The sequence below is a fragment of the Desmodus rotundus genome, chromosome 1, assembly GCF_022682495.2.
Source record: "Desmodus rotundus isolate HL8 chromosome 1, HLdesRot8A.1, whole genome shotgun sequence".
Lineage (NCBI taxonomy): Eukaryota > Metazoa > Chordata > Mammalia > Chiroptera > Phyllostomidae > Desmodus > Desmodus rotundus.
In genome coordinates, this window is record NC_071387.1 from 35,960,980 (window position 1) to 35,967,788 (window position 6,809).

Consider the following 6,809-nt stretch of genomic DNA (forward strand, 5'->3'; position numbering starts at 1 on the left):
CAGAGACTATAAAAAGACTTCTGGGTAATAATGTCAGAGTGAGGCTTGATCAAAGATTTGTCCTTCTCTACTTCTTAATAAAACAAAATATAAAATAAAAATTAAATTTAAAAAATTTTAATCAAGGAAAAGTAGTATAACTTTCTGTTCTAAATTTCAAAAGTAGAAGCAAATGGAAAAAACAGGAGTCTCAAAAGACTTAGGCAGTCTCTGAGAATGATTGGAAAAAGATTGACAATTCTTTATTTCCTCCCATATTATAACTTTTACAGGCTTGCCCTTTGCCATGTGATGCTGCCAATCACCCACTAGAGTTAGATTTGGCCACACGACTTGTTTGGTTCCATAGGATATGTTAGAGGTCATGATGTAAATAGACGCTTTAAATGTGCTTGTGACTCAACTTGTTTTTTGAAGCTGTTGTTATCCCACCGGGTACCAGTTCCATTCCATCTTGGTCAAAGTGAAGATATGAAGATCTCTAAAACAGGCTGGAAGCCTGGAGTCCAGCCGAGAACAGCCACACCTAGCCTAATTAGACAAACTAAAGACTACTTTCAGATGCCTGAGCATGAAAATAAATATTGTTGAAAGCCACTGAGATTTTTTAGGTTGTTTATTGCACAAGAGAAAAAATAGAGAAAAACTATTACAGGCTTATAACTTAATCTCTATCTCTTAGAAACCATACTAAGGGAATAAGATGGATATACAAAATTTTCAAAGGTGCAATTAGACCTGCTAATTTGGAGAAAAGTGTATAGAGTAGGGAATATGCAAGGAAGAAATCCTCAGGTGGAGAAGCATTTGTCTGCCACTACAAGAAACCAGGATCACAAAAGAGGCAAGAAAACCAGCAGGGCTAAATTGTGGATCTGTAATGCCTAGGGCTTCTGTGCCCTTTTGGAGGAGAACCGACGTAGGTGAAGTAAACCTTAGTGTAGGACAAACCAAGAGCTCCAAGAATGGCCTTGCACAGCCCAGCAGAATGTCCCTGCACTGCCCCAGACACACATCCCCAGCTGCACGGGTTCTGGTTATGGAAAAGTAACAAGAGTGCACAGAAAGCAGTATTCAGGCTTCAGAACTGAGAGTCATAGAGAAAGACAAACAGGTCTTAGATAGAGTAGGGGGGTTGAGGGAATTTGTGTATATGACATTATATTGACTAGTAAGTGGGCAAAGCCATTCAGGACAAGTTGGATCAAGATGAAAAGAAATAGCATGGCAGCGAAGTAAATACTAAAGCAGAAGAAACAGTGAAAAGAAAGAGAGAGTAGTAGAGGCAAGGAAGAAGGAAGAAAGGAACAAGGAGAAGCAAATAAAAGACATAATCGGAAAGAAGGAAAGAAAATATAACCCAAGGAAGACAAGTTCCCTGTGAGTGCTTCTTGCTACAGAAGAATCTAAGAAAGATATGAATTTTTTTAATCCTCCTTCAAGGATAGGTTAGTTGATTTTAGAGAGAGAGGAAGGAAAAGAGAGAGAGAAACATCAATGTGAGAGAGAAACATCCATCAGTTGCCCCCTGAATGCACCCCGACCAGGGATCAAACCACAATCTGGGGATGTGCACTGACCAGGGATGGAACCCTCAGCCTTTTGGTGTATAAGACAATCTTCCAATCAACAGAGCCACCTGGCCAAGGCAAAACATGAATTTAATAAAGCAATCATTCAAAGTCAAAATGAATAAGTAATAGAGTAAAATGAAAGGGAAACTATGGCACTGAAGAAACAAAATAGGAATCAATACAACATCATTATAGAAATAATAAGTAGACGTGGCGAGGAGAAGAGAACAACAAAAAAACAAATGACTGAAACAGAATAAAGGCCAAGGGCAAGGAAGGAGAAAGCTTTCCTTCACCCCCTTAGGGTCCCTGGCTGGGTCTGAAAATTAAACTGACAAAGACAGACTAACAGGAGAAAAGTATATAAAAATTTTATTGAACATGTACATGGAAACCTTCATAAGATAATGAAAACATGAGGAAGTGCCCAGAGCAGGAAGCTTTTATGCCCACATTTGTGAAAAATTTACAAGACAAAGGGGTTTGGGCGGGGGTGGTCCACCTAGAGCTAGATAGTCCTCTTCCTTAACTAGAAAGATAAGGGTTAATTTAACAAGGCTTCTTTGCAGGTTGCTCTGGTGTTTGCCCTCGCTACTGAGAGTCTGTCTTTAGTAAAGGGAGAATTTATTTACTGCCTTTAGGCAGAAAAGAGGGAGCTTTTTCTGTATTTACTCCTTTTAAATTGCCTTCAGCTCAAAATAATTTTTATGTCAAAGAGGACTTTTGGGGGGTGACATATTCTGATTTCTTTCAATGAAGGACATGAAAGCAAAGATATAAAAGCAATTGAGAGGATATACAGGAGCAAAGGCAATTTAACAAGATAAAGAACTCAATAAATAGAACTGAAAAGGTAGTAAAAAAAATAGAAGAAAATTATCATGACATAAAGGAAGGAATAAACCTGAGGACAAAATGGACCAAAACTGATATAAATGATTATATGACATGTTCTCAAGAAGATATTAATTCCAACAATAAAGATTCCTCCAGTCACGGTGCTGTGGGGAGGGAGCGGGGGGGGGGGGGGGGGAATACCCCTAAGGGATAAAAAGGAAACTGTGCTCAGGCTTCCCCAAAAAATTATCCAACACCAAAGGCAGAGGAGTGACACCTACAAGGTTCTTAGACAGAGAGATGGACAAAGCCAAGTAACCCTTCAGCATGAAGTCAAGATGGAGGTTGTTCAACAGGAGAGAACAGAAGAAATACAGCACCTGTACATCTTTAGAGGAAGGGGAAAGTAGGATTCATGACCACAAAATCCAATTAGGCAAAAGATGAATGGAAGCTGTGCTGTGGCATGGCATATGCAGAGGGCTGCCACCCAGCCCCAGCTTGCTGTGGGCAGAGGGAGAGCAAGGGAGAAAGAGAGAAATATCAACTTGCTGCCTTTTGCATGTGCCCTGACTACACACCAAACCCACAACCCAGGAAAATGCTAAATTTCAGTTAGAAATTAGTGAACATCTTCAGTTAGAAGATAGCTTGAGAGCCCATGGACCTCAGGGAAAGAGCACCTCACTTAGGCTCCATGCAGGCTTCCTAGAGGCAGCCTTTGGGTTCCTGAGAAACATCTGCTTGGACTGTCCATTATTGTGCTCTCCCTACTTTTTGGGACAGCCATCTGTGTTTCCTTGAATCCACTGATGCCAGATTAAGAGACTTCCAGCTAAGATGGAGGCATAGGTAAACACACTTCATCTCCACACCAAACTACAGCAAAAATTACAACCTAAACTGCAAAACAAATATCATCTAGATTCATCAGAAAATAGAGCTGGTATAGAAATCCAACAACCAAGGATTTAAAGAAGCCACATTCATCCGTACAGGTGCCTTTTCAACAATAAGCCACTCGACTTAGGGAGTCAAAGAAGCTCTGCCTAATACACAGAAGCAAACACAGGGAGGGTGCAAAACTGAGGAGACAAAGAAATATGGCCCAGATGAAAGAACAGAACAAAACTCCAGGAAAAGAACTAAATGAACTGGAGATCAGCAACCTATAAGATGCTGTGTTCAAACCACTGGCTATGAGGATGCTCAAAGAAATCATTGGGTACCACAACAGCATAAAAAAGACCCAGGCAGAAATGAAGGTTGCATTAAGTGAAATAAAGAAAAATCCACAGGGAACCAACCGAGAGGATGAAGCCAAGATTCAAATTAACAATTTGGGACATAAGGAAGAAAAAAACATTCAATGAGAACAGCAAGAAGAAAAAAGAATTCAAAAATATGAGAATAGAATAAGGAGCCTCTGGGACATCTCGAAACATGCCAAAATCTGAATCATAGGGGTGCCAGAAGGAGAAGAGAAAGAGCAAGAAATTGAAAATGTACTTGAAAAAATAATGAAAGAAAACTTCCCAAATTTGGTGAAGGACATAGACATACAAGTCCAGGAAGTATACAGAGTCCCAAACAAGTTGGACCCAAAGAGGAACACAGCAAGACACATCATAATTAAAATGCCAAAGGTGAAAGATAAAGAAGGAATCTTAAAAGCAGCAAGAGAAAAGAAGAGAATTACCTACAAGGGGTTCTCATAAGACTGTCAACTGATTTCTCAAAAAATACTTTGCAGACTAGAAAAGACTGGCAAGAAGTATTCAAAGTAATGAAAAACAAGGACCTACAACCTAGATTACTCTATCCAGTAAAGCTATCATTTAGAATTGAAGGACAGATAAAGTGCTTCCCAGACAAGGTAAAATTAAAGGAGTTCATCATCACCAAGCCATTATTATATGAAATGTTAAAGGGAACTCTATAATAAAAAGAAGATCAATACTATGGACATTAAAATGGAAACAAATGCACAACTATCAACAACTGAATCTAAAAAACAAACTAAGCAAACAAGCAGAACAAGAACAGAATCACAGATACAGAGATCATTTGGAGGGTTATCAGCTGGGAGCGGGAAGAGGGAGAATGGAAGAAAAGTTACAGGGATTAAGAAGTACAAATTGGTAGGTATAGACAGGGGGATGTTAAGAACAATGGAATAGCCAAAGAATTTATATGCATGACCCATGGACATGAACTAAGGGAGGGAATGCTGGAGGGAATGGCGGTACCAGATGGAGGGTGGCAAAGGGGAAAATATTGCAACAACTGTAATAGTAAAAACAATAAAACATATTTAAAAAATTAAAAAATAAAAAGATGAATGGAGAAGTTGTGATTTTAAAATTATACAACTCTTTGTAGAAAGTGTGACCCAGCAATTTTACAATTAGATAAATTTTTCTTCAAGTATGAAGCTAAGGGGCAAATCAGGAAATAAAATTCCTGTAAGTCCTTGAAAAAATTACTAGATAATAAATCCAACTCAATAATAAAGGAATCAAAATTTTGAAAAGAAATAGAGAAACTTTAATAAAAAATATTAGTGGTGGACTAATTTATTTATCTATTTAAAAAATCAAAAGTCCTGGATAATTATGGTTATAGAATAGAATGAAAATCAACAGCCTTGACAATTTAAAAACAATCAAGTGAATAATGAGAATTCAGAGGAGGAAGAAGTAGAAGATTGCATATTTCCTCATTCATCCAAGTAGGAAGTCAACCATTCCATCCAAAATCAAAAACTGGACTTTAAAAAGCAAAAGAATTCCCAACCTTTTCATCATCTTTCTTCCCCTTAATGTCAGAGGAAAACGATTTTAGGAAATGTTATCACACATGGTGAAGAAATGTGTGTCTCAAGTTCAACAATTCCTGCAGGCTCCACTCAATTCATTTTTTTCTATTAAATTGAATTGAATATTTTTTAAACATAGCTTTCATTTTTATAAAACATTACTTCTTTTTTTCCCCTCTGGATATATTCCCAAAGACACATAAGAAGGAATACAAAAGATTTAGGAAATGATTTGCAACTAATACAAGTGAGAGTCACTCCAGATCAAGGATTAGCAAACTTCAGCCCACGGGCCAGATCTGGCCCTAAAGAACATTTTATTGGAACACAGTCCATCTGGTCATTTACATATTATCTCCCGCTGCTTCCTTACTACCTCTGCAGAATTCAGCTGTGATGACAGAGACCATTGGGCCTTCAAAGGTGACAATATTTACTGTCTGCACATGTGCAGAAATTTTGGTGACTCCTGCTCCTAGATGGTGGGATTTGGGGGTATGGGTGTTTGGGTTTCAGTTTTTACTTTCTTTTTTGTTATTTGTTGTATTGCATAGAATTTTTAATGAGCACTGTAGTTTTTAATAAAAAAAATAAAGCCACTTCCATATTTACAAAAGACCACCCACCACTTACGGGATTTAGGCTAAGTGACCTTGTGGCTCCACTAGAGTTTCAGGCGCTCCTTTCTAGCACAATGACGCTCCATCTGAGAGGCTGGCATTTCTGGGCAGAAGGCTCAGCACAAAGCTGGCTGGCAGCTGTGCAAATCTGGGCCAGCTTGTCAGGTGCCCATCTGAAGAAGGCAGTTATGTCACTGGTTTTGGCAAATAGTTTGAGAACACCATCCAAATAAGAAGATGGGTAGGAGAAGGCAGGGGCGGAGAAATTTTTTTTTTTCTATTTAGCATTTGCCAAAATCACAACCTTCAGCAAATATCACAGAACTCATTTAAAAAAATTCCTCATTTACTGAAACTAAAATGGAAATAGCCCAAGAATCAGAAGAAAAGAAAAGCTAATCAGTCATGTTCATGTGTTTAAAATATCTTTCTTAATGGCATGCTAATTTTCCCATACCCAAATAAAAACCTTTCTCAAAGGTTTGAATTATAAAATGTTTCAGAGTCCACACAACCCAAAGAAGAGTGGTCAGAGTCTGCAAAATACCATCTGACCCGCAGGTGGGAGACCTTGTCGTACCAACTGCTGTGAGGAGAAAGAAGCTGCCCACATGCATTCACCACTTTGAGCCTTTGACCTTCAGAGTCTGGGCCACTCCTCTACAGGGCTTTTCCGCCAGGGAAAGCTCCCTGACAACTGAAGCAGCCAAGCACTCCCAGCATGGGGTGAATGCCCGACCCCGCTCTGCATATCACTTCACCCAGCATAAATTATTAATTAATTACAGAGCATTTTCCAAGGGCAGAGAGACATAATTCTGCAGGATGAGCTATCAGCCATTAGAAACAAGGAGAAAGATTACGACCCGTGAATTAGAGTTTTCATCATTCGAAATGCTGTCTCTCTTAAAATAATTAATAATGTTGCTTTTATTCCCTCATTGAATAAATGTGCTTATT